The sequence below is a fragment of the Elaeis guineensis genome, chromosome 1 (assembly GCF_000442705.2).
Source record: "Elaeis guineensis isolate ETL-2024a chromosome 1, EG11, whole genome shotgun sequence".
Lineage (NCBI taxonomy): Eukaryota > Viridiplantae > Streptophyta > Magnoliopsida > Arecales > Arecaceae > Elaeis > Elaeis guineensis.
In genome coordinates this window covers 103,348,812-103,365,323 of record NC_025993.2, presented here as the reverse complement: position 1 = coordinate 103,365,323, position 16,512 = coordinate 103,348,812, and positions in this window count along the sequence as shown.

Genomic DNA, 16,512 nt, shown 5'->3' with positions numbered 1-16,512 from the left:
AACGAAAAATGTGGACGGGCCGACGAGGACGAGGATCGAGCAAATGACAGTGGCTAGAACTAGGGATGAACCGATGAGGACGATCGGAGCTTCGATGAATAACAGCGATGTAACCCTCTTTTTTTTTAAATCTCTGATAAATAGGCCCAAGATCGGTCCCTCCACCTCCTTCTCCTCCATCCGCGACCTCCTCCCTCCGCTTCCTCCTCTACTCGACCCACTCTGCCTCCTTCTCTATCGACCGAGACCTCCCTCTGCCTCCTCTCCCCCCTCCGCTCGACCCCCTCCCTCCTCCGTGTTCTCCTCCACCATCTGGGACATCTTCCCTCCGCCTCCTCCTCCGCTCGACCCCCTCCACCTCTTTCTCCTCGTCCGGGACCTCCCCTCCGCCTCCTCCTCCTCCTCCTCCACTCGGCCTCCTCTCCCCTCCGCCTCCTCTTCCTCTGCCATCCGGAATATCTTCCCTCCATCTCCTCCTCCTCCGCTCGACCCCTCCGCCTCCTTCTCCTCTTCCACTCAGCTCCCTCCCCCCTTCGCCTCCTCCTCCACTCGGCTCCCTCCCCCTCTGCCTCCTCTTCCTCGTCCTCCTCCGTATGGATCCTCTCCCTCTGCCTTCCCCTCCCCCCCCCCACCTCCTCCTCCATCTAGGCATTAGTGGGATTGGGAGTTGGAAGCCATGGACGGCACAGGAAAAAAAAATTTAATGACTGCTCATGGTAAAGTAGTGGACTGCTGCTCATGATCTGTGAGCCTGTGACCGTGAATCCTACTCTGTGAGATCATGAAAAAAAAAAAAATTATAAAAGTGGGAGAAATTATTGATGATTTAATGCTATTATTTTATCTTCTACTTATAAATTATAAATTATAGCTCAATTTAACTTTTTTTTTTATAGATTATCAAAATGACCTCTGTTGAGGGGAGTATGCCATCCATGGATGATACAAGTAATACTTCATCTTCTGAAGTTAGACGTAAAAGCGATCCTACATGGAATCATTGTAGAGAAGCTCTAGAACTTAGTGGTAATACTAAAAAGATGAAGTTGGCATGTTTGTATTGTGGAAAGTCATTTGCTGGTGGTAGGATCAATCGCTTCAAACAACATCTTGCAGGACTAAAAAGAGAAGTAGAACCATGCCGCAAGGTGCCGGCAGATATTCACCATCAAATGATACAAAATATTCAAGCTATTAGAGAGAAGAAGAAAAAAGCAAAGACAATGGATGAAGATTACAATCCCTTTAGTGCAAGGCATAAGGAATTCGAGGAACAAGTATATTATAGGAAATTGGGTGAAGATGATGACATACAACAATTCCTTACTCATCAAACAAGTCTACAAATAATGCAAAAAGTAAAAATATAGAAGGTGAAAAAAAATAATTAGAAATATTTGAAAATTATTTCATACCAAGAACAACTCCTGATGCTCAACCAACTATAAAAAATTTATTGCAAAACAAAGAAGCAGTTGAAAGGTGTGATCTTGCAGTGGCAAAATTGATGATAGATGCATGTGCGCCATTTAATGCTGTCAACTCTAAGTATTATCAGTACATGATAGCTACCATAGCTAGTATGGGGCCGGGTTACAAAGCTACAAATTTTTATTCTGTTCGTAATTATTTGTTAACCAAGAATGTTGATGAGGTGAAAAATTATATTGAAAGCTTTCGTGTCATATGAAAGAAAATAAGATGCACAATCCTGATGGATAGACAGATTAGTGTAGGAGAATTTTGATTAATTTTTTAGTTTATTTTTCTAGAGGGATCGTATTTTTGAAGAGCGTGGGTGCTTCAGATACCTTAAAGATAGCTGGTATATTATACAAGTTGTTCAAAGAAATTATTATTGTTTGTGCAAAAATCCGCCTGCGTCGGAGACGCTGGAGTCGAGGGAGTCGCGGTCACCGTCGGGACCTGCAAAGGAAGTCTAAACTGGAGTTGGGGGTGCTCCGACAAGACCCTCCGACGCTCAAGTCTGTTCTCTGCCTCAACAAGAATGGAGTGCTCGAACGAAAATTTTAGCAGAGTTTTATGATAGAAATTAGAGCTTAGAGAATAACGTATCGGGGGCCCCCCTTTTATAGGCAGAGGGTGCAACAGACTGATAACGATGTTTGTAACCGTCTGGCAGTGGGCTGCTCGGGGTCAGGAGAAGTTTGTTGTGAAGAGTAGTGGAGTGGAATCGTGGCCATCACCGGGACATGCTACGTGGAGTCTGTTGCGGGGAGTGGAGCGGCGTCCGTTGTCGCGACTTGCCAGAGGGTGGAGGAGCCGTGCGATATCCATCGCAGGAAGTGGAGCAGAGTAGTGGCTATTACTGTGGTCTGTCAGGGAGTGATGGAGCCGCGCGGGATCCGTCGCAGGAAGTGGAGCAGAGTCGTGGCCGTTACTGAGGCCTGCCAGGGAGTGATGGAGCCGTGTGGGATCCGTCGCAAGAGGCAGAGCAGAGTCGTGGCCATTACTGCGAGCTGCCAAGGGGTCCGGGCCTGTCGGCCGAAGCTCGGTTGAGGTGCCTGGCGGAGAGAGGTAGCCGTCCATCCGAGAGGAGCTCGGATGTTGCAAATCCTATTGGGTGCCTTAAGCGTTGAGGCTACAGGCGAGGACCACTTGCCGTGGGAGCTCGGTCAGAGGCTTTTCGCAGACGCATTCCGATTTCGTGCAGACTTCGGCAGAGGGTCGACTGACGGTGGATGTCAGATGGCACTGGAGAGGTTCATCCGTCGGAGGAGTCCAGCTACTGAATTCTGTGAGCACGGTATTTGCCCGCTTATAGAAGTTCAGTCGGAGTCCGATCTCCGTAGAAGCCCGGATGGGGATCATTTGTCGAGGAGTCTCGACCAAGCTCTGTCTGCAACAGAGATCCAAAAGAAATTCATCCATAATGGAAACTCAGGTGAAGGCTCACGGTAGGAATCCGGCATGGACCGCTCGTGGTAGAAATTTGAAGTAGATCGTTTGCAGCGGAAACTCAGAGTGGGTCGTTTGCAGCAGAAGCTCGGAGTCCGACCCTTATAGGAGTTCGGGGCGAGATCTACCTGCGATAGAAATTTAGGGTGGAAGTCCGACTTTCATGGGAGCCCGGACGAAGTCTACCTACAGTTGGAATCGGGGACGAAGTCCGACTCCCGTAGGAGTCCGGACGAAGTCTTCCTGCAGCTGGAGTCGGGGATGAAGTCCGACTCCCGTAGGAGTCCGGGCGAAGTCTTCCTGCAGCTGGAGTCGGGATGAAGTCTACCTGCAATTGAAGTCGGGGACGAAGTCCGACTCCCGTAGGAGCCCGGACGAAATCTACCTGCAATTGAAGTCAGGGACGAAGTCTGGCTCCCATAGGAGTCCGGACGAAGTCTACCTGCAATTGAAGTCGGGGACAAAGTCCGGCTCCCGTAGGAGCCCGGACGAAGTCTACCTGCAATTGAAGTTGGGGACGAAGTCCGGCTCCCGTAGGAGCCCGGACGAAGTCTACTTGCAATTGAAGTCGGGGACGAAGTTCGACTCTCGTAGGAGTCCGGATGAAGCCTACCTGCAATTGAAGATGAAGTCCGGCTCCCGTAGGAGTCTGGATGAAGTCTACCTGCAATTGAAGTCGGGGACGAAGTCCGGCTCTCGTAGGAGCCCGGACGAAGTCTACTTGCAATTGAAGTCGGGGACGAAGTCTGGCTCCCATAGGAGTTCAGACGAAGTCTACCTGCAATTGAAGTTGGGGACAAAGTCCGGCTCCCGTAGGAGCCCGGACGAAGTCTACCTGCAATTGAAGTTGGGGACGAAGTCCGGCTCCCGTAGGAGCCCGAACGAAGTCTACCTGCAATTGAAGTCGGGGATGAAGTCCGGCTCTCGTAGGAGTCCGGATGAAGCCTACCTGCAATTGAAGTTGGGGACGAAGTCCGACTCCCGTAGGAGTCCGGACGAAGTCTACCTGCAATTGAAGTTAGGGACGAAGTCCGGCTCCCGTAGGAGTCCGGACGAAGTCTTCCTGCAGCCGGAGTCGGAGACGAAGTCCGGCTCCCGTAGGAGTCCGGATGAAGTCTACCTGCAATTGAAGTCGGAGACGAAGTCCGGCTCCCGTAAGAGTCTGGATGAAGCCTACCTGTAATTGAAGTCGGGGATGAAGTCCGGCTCCCGTAGGAGTCCGGACGAAGTCTACCTGCAATTGAAGTCGGGGACGAAGTCCGGCTCCCGTAGGAGTCCGGACGAAGTCTTCCTGCAGTCGGAGTCGGGGATGAAGTCCGGCTCCCGTAGGAGTCCGGATGAAGTCTACCTGTAATTGAAGTCGGGGACGAAGTCCGGCTCCCGTAGGAGTCCGGATGAAGTCTTCCTGCAGCCGGAGTCGGGGATGAAGTCCGACTCCCGTAGGAGTCCGGATGAAGTCTACCTGCAATTGAAGTCGGGGACGAAGTCCGGCTCCCGTAGGAGTCCAGATGAAGTCTACCTGCAATTGAAGTCGGGGATTAAGTCCAGCTCCCGCAGGAGTCCGAACGAAGTCTACCTGCAATTGAAGTCGGGGACGAAGTCCGGCTCCCGTAGGAGTCCGGACGAAGTCTTCATGTAGCCGGAGTCGGGGATGAAGTCTGGCTCCCGTAGGAGTCCGGATGAAGTCTACCTGCAATTGAAGTCGGAGACGAAGTCCGACTCCCGTAGGAGTCCGGACGAAGTCTACCTGCAATTGAAGTCGGGGATGAAGTCCAGCTCCCGCAGGAGTCCGGACGAAGTCTACCTGCAATTAAAGTCGGGGACGAAGTCCGGCTCCTGTAAGAGTCCGGACGAAGTCTTCCTGCAGCTGGAGTCGGGGATGAAGTCTGGCTCCCGTAGGAGTCCGGATGAAGCCTACCTGCAATTGAAGTAGGGGACGAAGTCCGGCTCCCGTAGGAGTCCAGATGAAGTCTACCTGCAATTGAAGTCGGGGATGAAGTCCGACTCCCGTAGGAGTCCGGACGAAGTCTAGAAGGTGGTCGATCATCGTAAAAACTTGGGTGGAGTCCGTCCGTCGTGAAGAATCCGATCGATGCTGGTGGGTGCTTATCCGTCGGCAAAACTTGGGAGTGTTGCGGAGGCTCGGCCGCCAGAGAGGTTCGAAAAGATATCGCCGAAAGTCGGAAGTCGGTAGAATCCCCAGAGGGTCACTCCTGTCATGAACTTCGGTTGGAGGTATTTTTATACCCAACACCAGTCCCCCTACTTCTGAGTTCGAGTTTCAAATGAAGGAAGTACAGAAAAATTTTCACAGCCGAAGTTGTCCCCTTGAATCCTGTGCGCGTTCGCCCTCAGATATTCTGGCATTTAATGCGCGCGTGCTGGAGTCTTTTCAAATCGGGGCGATCCGAAGGGACCTTTCGAAATTTTCGCTGGAGCGTTGGCCCAGGTACGGCACAGTTATGGCTCTGTCAGCTGTCAGTCACTTTTAGCCACCTGCGGTGGCGAGTGGGACACGTGGTGAGCATGGGTCGGTCTGGGGAGATCCACGATCATTATAGCGTCGGATCCCTGGGTCTATTTAAACCCGTCTTTCCGCCTTCAAGAGTCTCATTTTGTCTGAGAGTTCTATCGGTGTCTGCCTTCTCTCCAAGAGCTCTGACTCTCTTTGGCATCCACCTTGGCCCTAAGCGTTCTTCGAGTCATCCCTGTCCTCACCCCTCTGCATCCTTCGGAGCGATCTAGGTTAGTCCCAGAACTTTCGTTTCTCTTCTTGCCATCTAGGTGCCCTTTCTCCTCCATTTTTCTTCTGTCGCATTCCTCTGATTTGGTCCCCCGCAAACCTTTCGCCTCTTGTCCTGCCTGATTTCTCCAAAATTTTTAGGGTCTTTGTTTGAAATATCTTCTGGCACCTCCGCCTCTAGTGGTTCCAGGAGTTCATCCGCCTCAGTCCTCCAGGACCCCCACACTGTAGACGAACCCACATCTAGGGCTGGGCCTCATCCGATTTTTACGCTGGGTGCCATTCCCTGTTCTCTGACTCTGGATGAACTTTTACTGATAAGGGTTCAGTATGGAGTTCCTCCGGAGTACGATCTGGAGCTTCCTGATCCCGCCGATCGGGCTAGCACCCCCCCACCTGGCCGTTTCTACCTGTATCAGGAGGTCTTCCGTGCCGGACTTCGGCTTTCGCTTCCACCCTTCATCGTCGCCCTTTTTCATTTTTTAGATATTTTTTTAGCTTCAGTTGCACCGAATTCCTTTAGGTTTTTGATAGGATTCCTCTCCCTTTGCCACGTAGTCGAAGTTCAGCCATCTCTTTCTTTGTTTAGGTATTTTTACACCTTCAAACGTCACCCCTCGGTGAAGGACTGATGGTATTTCTCCCTCCAGTTTGGCAAGAAGGGGTTGCTGAAAGGTGCTCCCTCTTCAATCCACAACTGGAAGGGGAAGTACCTCTTCGTCCAATGCCCGACCTTGAGGCTGGGATTGCCCCCTTAGGGCTCCCTAAGGGACTCTGTCTGCAGGGCTCCTAGCCTGGGGGAGGACGACCTTCAGACCGTCCGAAAATTTCTTAGTTACTCAACTCCTTCTCTTCCCAACCTTCTGAAGGAGCAGTTTTTGTTCAACATCGGCTTGAGCCCCCTGGACCCTGCGAATATCCCATCTTTCCTTTCCTTTTCTTTTCTCCCGCTCTTCTTCTCTCTCTCTTTTTTCTTCTTTTTTTTTTTTTACGCGTCACTTCTTCCTTTTTCACTCCATTACTGATCTCTTTTCCTCTCTCTTTTTCTTCTTCTTCTTTCTTAGGAATGGACGCCGAAGCAGCACGGATGCTCGCCAGGGGCCTCAAGGCTCACAAAAGAAAAGGTGCCGCGGCCTCCGGATCGACAAAGAAGGCCAGAACGGAGGAGACGAGCTCGGCCACGCCTGCCCAGACGGCCCTCGTAGTCGACGTTCCTTCAGACGCCGAACCTCCGACTCCCCGGGCCTCTTCAAGGAGTTCCCCCGCTGAGGCTCCCACTTTGGGGGTCCGCTTCGAGGAGGCGCCAGGGGTTGAGAGGGGGAGGAGAAGGAAGTCGGTGGCCCGCAGGGTGAGTAGCCATCGAGCCGCCATCGAAGAGTCCCTTAGTTTCGAAGGAGAGCCGGGGGAGAATTTCTTTAATGACAGGGACCTGATAAAGCGACTGATCGACGGCTGCATCCTGCCCGAAGTCGTCCAGAGGATTGATCGCACCGATCGCGAACAGTGGGTTTGAGACTCCCTAGGATCCTTTCTCGAGGTAAACAGATTCACTTTCCTCCTTCCCTTCGCACATCTATTTAATTAGCTTCTCAACCTTCGTTCTGACCTCCTAGCCGCCCTTGCAGATCAGGCACCAGCTCCTTGCCAATATCGAGACGATGAATCGGATGAGGAGGGATGCCATCCAAGCGGAGGAGAGTCGTCGGGCCGAAGTTGCTCACCTCAAAGAAAATGCTGCCGAGGTAGTCACCCTCCAAGAGGCCCTGGAGAAAGAAAAGCAGACCTCGAAGGAGACGGTGAAGAAGGCGGAGGTCGAGGTCGCAAATTTGACGGAGTAGATTTCGATCCTGGTCTCGAAGGCCAGGGTTCTAGCGGTGGAGGAGTTCAAGGCCTCTGCGGAGATGAGGGACCTGAACGTCAAGTTCGGTCAAGAAGCATTCATCAAAGAATTCGAGCTCTGTCAAGAGAAGGTGGTCAAGAAATTTTTCGAGCTCGACCTCAGCTTCTTGGACGAGGCGTCTGAAGACGAAGCCAGTCCCTCTCCCACTGCTACTGCCACCGCAGCCCCCCTTCCGGGAACACCGAGCTCCCCAACTCCTATTTCAGAGGTCTGAGACCTCTGACTTTATTTTTTTCTTTTATTGCAGTTTTTCTTTTCCCTCTTGTCTTTGAGAAACATTCAATCAATAAAATTGGATTTCTCCTTTTGGAGGGCTTCTCCACTCTGCTCCTCCTTTTTTTTTGTTTTGCTTTCTGCAATGAGACGCGCCTTGATGCTTTTGTCTCCCGATGGCAGTGTCCTGCCGAAGCGCTTCCCCTGCCGTAGGAGATTTCGCTGAAGTCCATGATCCAACGTCTGAGGAAGAAAGTTTGTCATTTAACAAAAGGGGTGAAGGAGATGGAGGGCGAACTTCGCAAGTTGAGGGAGAGCCACTCTGAGGCCACCGCGGAGGCCACCTACTTTCGAAACCTCCACGTGAAGGAGATCATAGAGTACAGTCGGAGGAAAGCGAACTTCGAGAAGGAGCTCGAGGAACATAAGAAGCGCGCCAGCGACTGATCTTGGGCCCAAGCTGCCAAGATCAGCTCTCTCAGAGTAGAGCTATCGGCTGTACAGGAGAAGATTAGCCAGTTGGTAGGAAGCTCGTCCTGACTTTCGACTCGGGCCGACAGCGATCGAAAATGGTTGAAGAAGGTCTCCGACCTTCAGCAACAGCTCCAGGATGCCGAGGTGAGCTATAACGCGTATCGGGCCGGCTGGTGCAAGCAAGTGGACGACTATAGAGGGAAGCTTAGGATGGCGACCGACGAGGTTGCCCACCTTCAAAGGCAGCTAGCTGAAGGGGCTCAGTTTGCTCCCGTTCGGGATCTCGACGAACTCCAATCCCTGAGAAGAACCGTGGAAGAGCTATCTGTCATCCTTGGGGAGGGGAAGGCCGAACTGCAGCAATTGAAGATCCAGCTGGTATACGAGCAGCGGATAGTCAAAGATGCAGAGGCGGAATCTGAGGTCCTGAGAAAAAGACATCGAGAGGCGGAGAACGAAAGCCAGTGGCTTCATCGGAGATATATGGAAATACTAATGAGAGAGAAGGAATTGGAAGAAGAAGTCGAAAGCTTAAGGTACTCCCTGATGAGGGTCGAAGCCGAAAGTTCGAAGTCGGAGGAAGCCGGGCCCCCTTAGGACTCTTTTTGTCTTTCGTCCCTCTAAGTGTCTTCTTTTGCCGCTTGTCTGTTTGTTGTCGTCGTCGTCGTCGTTGTTGTTGTTGTTATTTCTTTTTTTTTTCGGCCTTCCAGGCTCTGTAACGTATATTTTGCTAATGAAATGAAAAGGTCTTTGTTACCTTACCCGTACGTTGTGTTGAATTGTCGTGCGTCGGACTTCTTTCATTTCTGTCTCGTGCGATGTCGATATTGTTTGAAGGTTTTTTGTTCATCTTTATATTAGGTCGTCATTACCAAGTTTCTTGTGCTTTTGATTGGTTCGACGTCGACACCGCTTGGAGGTTCCTAGCCATCGCCGTGTTGATTTGTCTTTTTGTTCGTGACCGTAGATCTTACTTTCTCTTCCTCCTTCATGGAGATGAGGTCCTTTGTGCTTTTAGTGTAGTTCGGCCTCCATTTTTCATTGGGGTAGCCCGCCGCTGTTCCTTCACATTTCCCTCCCCCTCTTTTCTTTTTTTTTTGGGCAAGGGTTCTCCCTAGCTTTTTACGGAGTCGTGGTAGTGTAGAAGGGTCGTCGAGAAGGTTTTCTTCTTTCTTGCCGGGTCTCAAATGGTCGGACTTTAATTGGCATCGCGACGAGGTTCTTCCCCTATCTCTGATGTGATCGATTTCAGCTCAGGTTAGGACGAGGTCTCTTTCTGTTCCTAACAGGACTGCGGGGGCACATATGGACGCTGTGTGGCCTCTCCCCCCATCCGGTCTACAAGTAACCGGACCTTCGACCTTGCTCATGTTAGGGCGAGATTCTCCTTCTGTCCCTAACATGACTGTGGGGGCGCATATGGGCGCTGTGTGGCCTCTCCCCCCATTCGGTCTAAAAGTAACCGGGCCTTCGATCTTGCTCATGTTAGGGCGAGGTTCTTCTCCTGTCCCTAACATGGCTGTGGGGGCACATATGGGCGCTGTGTGGCCTCTCCCCCCATCCGATCTAAAAGTAATCGGACCTTCGACCTTGCTTATGTTAGGACGAGGTTCTCCTTCTGTCCCTAACATGGCTGTGGGGGCATGTATGGGCGCTGTGTGGCCTCTCCCCCCATCCGATCTAAAAGTAACCCAGCCTTCGACCTTGCTCATGTTAGGGCGAGGTTCTCCTCCTATCCCTAACATGGTTGTGGGGGCGCATATGGGCACTGTATGGCCTCTCCCCCCATCCGGTCTAAAAGTAACCAGACTTTCAACTTTGCCCACATTAGGGTTTGTTTTTATTATCCGATGGGGTCATCCCCTGTCGTTACAAGTCTATGCCAAAAATGGAAAGATGTGCAAGTCTGAAAGAAATCTTGATTTAAAGTGGGATCGTTCGCAATACATTTATAAGTTTTTCAAATCCCAGGGCTGTAGAAGGCCTGCTTCCTGTCAAGATCCTCTAGAGACGGAGTTGATGATCCCAATTGGAGGCCGATCTCCGGGCTGCTCTTCCCTCCTCGACGATTCTGGCTGCGGTAGGGCCCTTGGTCGATCCTCTCTACCCTCTGGCCGGCGTCGAATGAACCTATCGAGCCGACCTCGTCTGATGAGCTCCTCGATCTTGTCTCGGAGCTGAATGCATTCCTCCGTGTCGTGGCCATGGTCACGATGGTAGAGGCAGAACTTATTAGGATTGCATTTTTTGGAGTGCGTGCGCATCCTTTCTGGTCTTGGGAGCTGCTCTCTGACTTCCATCAGTACCTGGGTCTTCGATGCGTTGAGGGGGGCATAGCTGCGGAATCTCCCTAGGGGAGACCCCCGACGGACTCGGCACTCCGGGCTTCTCTGTCTGCATGCTCGGGGAGGAGTCTGGGCACGCTTGTGCCCGGAGGGAGTCCGAGAATGTGGCCGAGCTTCTCTCACCTCTTTCTCGACTGTGGGCTTACTCGAGTCTCCCGCCTGCCGCTCTCTCACGATCTCCTCATCCTTCATCTTGAAGGCTTCTTCTGCTCGGGCGTACCCCTCAGCCTGAGCCAACAAATCAGCAAAATTTCTGGAGTACTTCTTTTTCAGAGAGAACAGAAGGTCGTTCTTCTGAAGGCCACTTTTCAGAGCGGCAATCGCGACTAATTGGTCCAAGTTCCGGACCTCCAATGCGGCGATATTGAAATGGTTGACGTAAGCCCGAATGGACTCCCCCTCCCACTGCTTGATGTTGATGAGGGACTCCGAACCCCTCCGGGGATGCCGGCTGCTAACAAAATGAGCCACAAACTGGTGGCTCATCTGATCAAAGGAAAAGATGGTACCCGACTTCAGCGCCGAGTATCAATTTCTCGTCGCTCCCTTCAAGGTGGATGGAAAAGCTCGGCACAGGATGGCGTCGGGCGCGCCATGAAGCAGCATCATTGTCCGGAAGGCCTCCAGGTGGTCAACTGGGTCCGAAGTCCCGTCGTAGCTCTCAAACTGAGGGAGCTTGAAGTTCGGTGGGATGGGTTCCTGCATGATCATTTGAGAAAAGGGAGGGTCAGTAGAAATGTCCTCACCATAAGCGGGGGGAGCGTGGCGGAGTTCTTTGATCCGTCGGTTCATCTCCTGGAGCCTCCAGTCCAAGAAATCCTCTCGACTACGGGTCTCGAGGGTCTTCTGGCAGAATGGAGATAGAGATCTTCCAGGGGTGGAATCATGATCTGACTGAGGGCTCTCCACCCTTGGATTCATCTTTCCGAAAAAGACAGGGCGGCTGGCCCAAGTGGCCCGTCCTACCACTGGATTTTGGAGTTCTGGTGACGCTCTCTCCAGTCGCACTGATGCCTGCGACTGCTGCTGCTGTTGTATGGCCTGCACAGCTTCAGTGAGGCCTCTGACCTGCTGCACCAGTAGGTCGAATTGCTCCGCGCCAACCGCCGTTGCCGGAGGAGGGGGAGGAGGCTAGGAAACTGGAGGGGAGGCCAGAGCCTGAGATCTGGCCGCGGAGGCCGTGGATCGCCACGTGGATGCTTTGCGGGGAGGCATCGGGCGAAGACCTAGTGAGGGAAGGAGGAGTGGATGTCAGAAAAGATGATCGGAGGCAGTCTCATTAAGCGCTCCTTTAAGAACAAGGGTACTGCGAAGACACACGCCCTTCCTCTAGCGCCAATCCTGTTGGTGCAAAAATCTACCTGCGTCGGAGAAGCTGGAGTCGAGGGAGTCGCGGTCGCCGTCGGGACCTGCAAAGGAAGTCTAAACTGGAGTTGGGGGTGCTCCGGCAAGACCCTCCGATGCTCAAGTCAGTTCTCTGCCTCAACAAGAATGGAGTGCTCAAACGAAAATTTTAGCAGAGTTTCGAGATAAAAATTAGAGCTTAGAGAATAACGTATCTGGGGCCCCCCTTTTATAGGTGGAGGGTGCAACAAACTGATAGCGATGTTTGTAACCGTCTGGCAGTGGGCTGCTCGGGGTCAGAGAAAGTTTGTTGTGAAGAGTAGTGGAGTGAAATCGTAGCCATCATCAGGACATGCCACGTGGAGTCTGTTGCGGGGAGTGAAGCGGCGTCCGTTGTTGCGACTTGCCAGAGGGTGGAGGAGCCGTGCGATATCCGTCGTAGGAAGTGGAGTAGAGTAGTGGCCATTACTGTGGTCTGTCAGGGAGTGATGGAGCCGTGCGGGATCCGTCGCAGGAAGTGGAGCAGAGTCGTGGCCGTTACTGAGGCCTACCAGGGAGTGATAGAGCTACGTGGGATCCATCGCAGGAAGCGGAGCAGAGTCGTGGCCATTACTGCGGGCTGCCAGGGGGTCTGAGCCTGTCGGTCGAAGCTCGGTTGAGGTGCCTGGCGGAGAGAGGTAGCCGTCCATCCGAGAGGAGCTCAGATGTTGCAAATCCTGTTGGGTGCCTTGAGCGTTAAGGCTGCAGGCGAGGATCACTTGCTGTGGGAGCTCAGTTAGAGGCTTTCCACAGATGCAGTCCGGTTTCGCACAGACTTCGATAGAGGGTCGACCGACGGTGGATGTCGGATGGCGCTGGAGAGGTTCATCCGTCGGAGGAGTCCAGCTACTGGATTCTGTGAGCACGGCATTTGCCCGCTTATAGAAGTTCAGTTGGAGTTCGATCTTCGTAGAAGTCCGGATGGGGATCATTTGTCGAGGAGTCTCGGCCAAGGCCTGTCTGCAACAGAGATCCGAAAGAAATTCGTCCATAATGGAAGCTCAGGTGAAGGCTTACGGTGGGAATCCGGCATGGACTGCTCGTGGTAGAAATTTGAAGTAGATCGTTTGCAGCGGAAACTCGGAGTGGGTCGCTTGCAGCAGAAGCTCGGAGTCCGACCCTTGTAGGAGTTCGGGGCGAGATCTACCTGCGACAGGAATTTAGGACGAAAGTCCGGCTTCCGTGGGAGCCCGGACAAAGTCTACCTGCAGTTGGAATCGGAGACGAAGTCCGGCTCCCGTAGAAGTCCGGGAGAAGTCTTCCTGCAGTCGGAGTCGGGGACGAAGTCCGGCTCCCGTAGGAGTCCGGATGAAGTCTACCTGCAATTAAAGTCGGGGATGAAGTCCGGCTCCTGTAGGAGCCCGGACGAAGTCTATCTGCAATTGAAGTCGGGGATGAAGTCCGGCTCCCGTAGGAGCCCGGACGAAGTCTACCTGCAATTGAAGTCGGGGATGAAGTCCGGCTCCCGTAGGAGCCCGGACGAAGTCTACCTGTAATTGAAGTCGGGGATGAAGTCTGGCTCCCGTAGGAGTCTGGATGAAGCCTACCTGCAATTGAAGTCGGGGATGAAGTTCGGCTTCCGTAGGAGTCCGGATGAAGTCTACCTGTAATTGAAGTCGGGGATGAAGTCCGGCTCCCGTAGGAGTCCGGACGAAGTCCTCCTGCAGCCGGAGTCGGGGATGAAGTCCGACTTTTGTAGGAGTCCGGATGAAGTCTACCTGCAATTGAAGTCGGGGACGAAGTTCGACTCCCGTAGGAGTCCGAATGAAGCCTACCTGCAATTGAAGTCGGGGACGAAGTCCGGCTCCCGTAGGAGTCCGGACGAAGTCTACCTGCAATTTAAGTCGGGGACGAAGTCCGGCTCCCGTAGGAGTCCGGACGAAGTCTTCCTGCAGCCGGAGTCGGGAATGAAGTCCGGCTCCCGTAGGAGTCCGGATGAAGTCTACCTGCAATTGAAGTCGGGGATAAAGTCTGGCTTCCGTAGGAGTCCGGACGAAGTCTTCCTGCAGTCGAAGTCGGGGATGAAGTCTGGCTCCCGTAGGAGTCCGGATGAAGTCTACCTGTAATTGAAGTCGGGGACGAAGTCCAGCTCCCGTAGGAGTCCGGACGAAGTCTACCTGCAATTGAAGTCGGAGACGAAGTCCAGCTCCCGCAGGAGTCCGGACGAAGTCTACCTGCAATTGAAGTCGGGGACGAAGTCTGGCTCCCGTAGGAGTCCGGACGAAGTCTTCCTGCACCGGAGTCGAGGACGAAGTCCGGCTCCCGTATGAGTCTGGATGAAGTCTACCTGCAATTGAAGTTGGGGACGAAGTCCGACTCCCGTAGGAGTCCGGACGAAATCTACCTGCAATTGAAGTCGGGGATGAAGTCCAGCTCCCGCTGGAGTCCGGACGAAGTCTACCTGCAATTGAAGTCGGGGATGAAGTTTGGCTCCCATAGGAGTCTGGACGAAGTCTTCCTGCAGCCGGAGTCGGGGATGAAGTCCGGCTCCCGTAGGAGTTTGGATGAAGCTTACCTGCAATTGAAGTCGGGGACGAAGTCCGGCTCCCGTAGGAGTCCGGACGAAGTCTACCTGCAATTGAAGTCGGAGACAAAATCTGGCTCCCGTAGGAGTCCGGATGAAGTCTAAAAGGTCATCGATCATCGTGGAAACTTGGGTGGAGTCCGTCCGTCGCGAAGAATCCAGTCGACGCTGGTGGGTGCTTATCCATCGGCAAAACTTGAGAGTGTTGCGGAGGCTCGGCCGCCAGAGAGGTTCGGAAAGATGTCGTCGAAAGTCGAAAGTCGGTAGAATCCCCAGAGGGTCACTCCTGTCACGAACTTTGGCTGGGGGGTATTTTTATACCCAACAGTTTTATTCGTTGGTTCTGAAAATGTGGTTCATGTAGTGACTGATAATGCTGCAAATTATGTTGCTGCTAGTAAAAAATTAGAACAAGATTTTTCTACTCTTTTTTGGTCACCTTATGCTACTCATTGTCTTAATCTTATTATGCAAGACATTGGTAAGTTAGTTTCAGTTAAAAACACTGTAGCTTATGCTGTAGGTATCACAAAATATATTTATAATCATTGCTATCATTTGTATATGATGAAAAAATTTACTAGTGGAAAGGAGATAATTCGTCTGGCACCCACACGTTTTGCTACCAATTTTATTGCTTTACAAAGCATTTTGGGCCACAAAGATGCATTAAGAGTAATGGTGACTTCTAGAGAGTGGATAACTTCAGCTTATGCTAAGGATAGTAAAGAAAAAAAGCTCGTCGATGATGTTCTCAATTCTCTTTTTTGGAATGAATGTGCAACCATTGTTAAACTAACGGAGCCTTTAATTCGAGTTTTGAGGATTGTTGACAGTGATGATAAACTTTCAATGGGCTACTTGTATCGTGCTATGCATCAAGCTAGAGATGAAATGATCAAAAGATTTAGAAGGAGAAAGACTGTAGTTGAATCTTATTGAGAATAATTGATTCTCGATGAGATTTGCAATTACATCAAAATCTTCATACAGCTAGATTTTGGTTGAATCTTTGTTTTCAGTATGACTCAAAACTTATGGATAAACATCCTCGTAGTATTTTTTGGACTCTTAAATGTGATAGAAAGGTATTCATTTGGTAATCCAACCTTACAGGATAACTTAATTAATGAGATGAGGTTATTTAGAAATATAGAGGCTGACTTTGAATGCTCATCGGCTATAAATGATCAAAGTTACTTGGCTCTAGGTAAGCTTGTTTCTTAGTTATGTTCTTATACTTTTATTGATATAAAGTTTTTTCAATTATATTCTATTTTAACAAATATAATATTTTGTATCTAGATGAATGGTGGGTCATATATGGAAGTTGTGCACCTAATTTGCAAAAGTTAGTTATTCATATTTTAAGCCAAACTTGTAGTGCATTTGGGTGTGAGAGAAATTGGAGCATTTTTTAACATATTCATTCTAAAAAAAAATAGGTTAGAGCACCAAAAGCTTAATGATCTAGTATTTGTGCACTATAATTTGAGACTACAACAAAGATAATTTATTATGAATGATATCCAATTTTTTTATTTATTTTTTGTTATTTAATTTTTAAACTAATAAATATTAAATATAGGTTTTATTTTAAGGGTCGTAACTATGATCCTATTGACTTTGAATTGTTTGGTGATAATGATGTGTGGGTATTAGTTGATGAGCCATCAGAGTTAACTAGTAAGGAATTGAAAATTTTTCACCATGAATTCGCATCATGTTCTATTCAATAAAATGATAATAATGGTGAGTAAATTATTTTATTATATAATTTATTAATAAAATATCATTATAATTTTATGAGATATAATTTTTTTAATTTTTTGTTAAATTTATGACTTTGTAGATATATTGAACTAAGAAAATTTGGATGGTGATGGTGGTGAAAATGATGGAAATGATATCAATAGAAGAGAAGATGGAGGAGATGAAAACCTTGCAAGTCAAGAAGATGTTTTTGCAAATATTGACATAAATTTAGTCCATTAGCTTGAATTTTTATGTT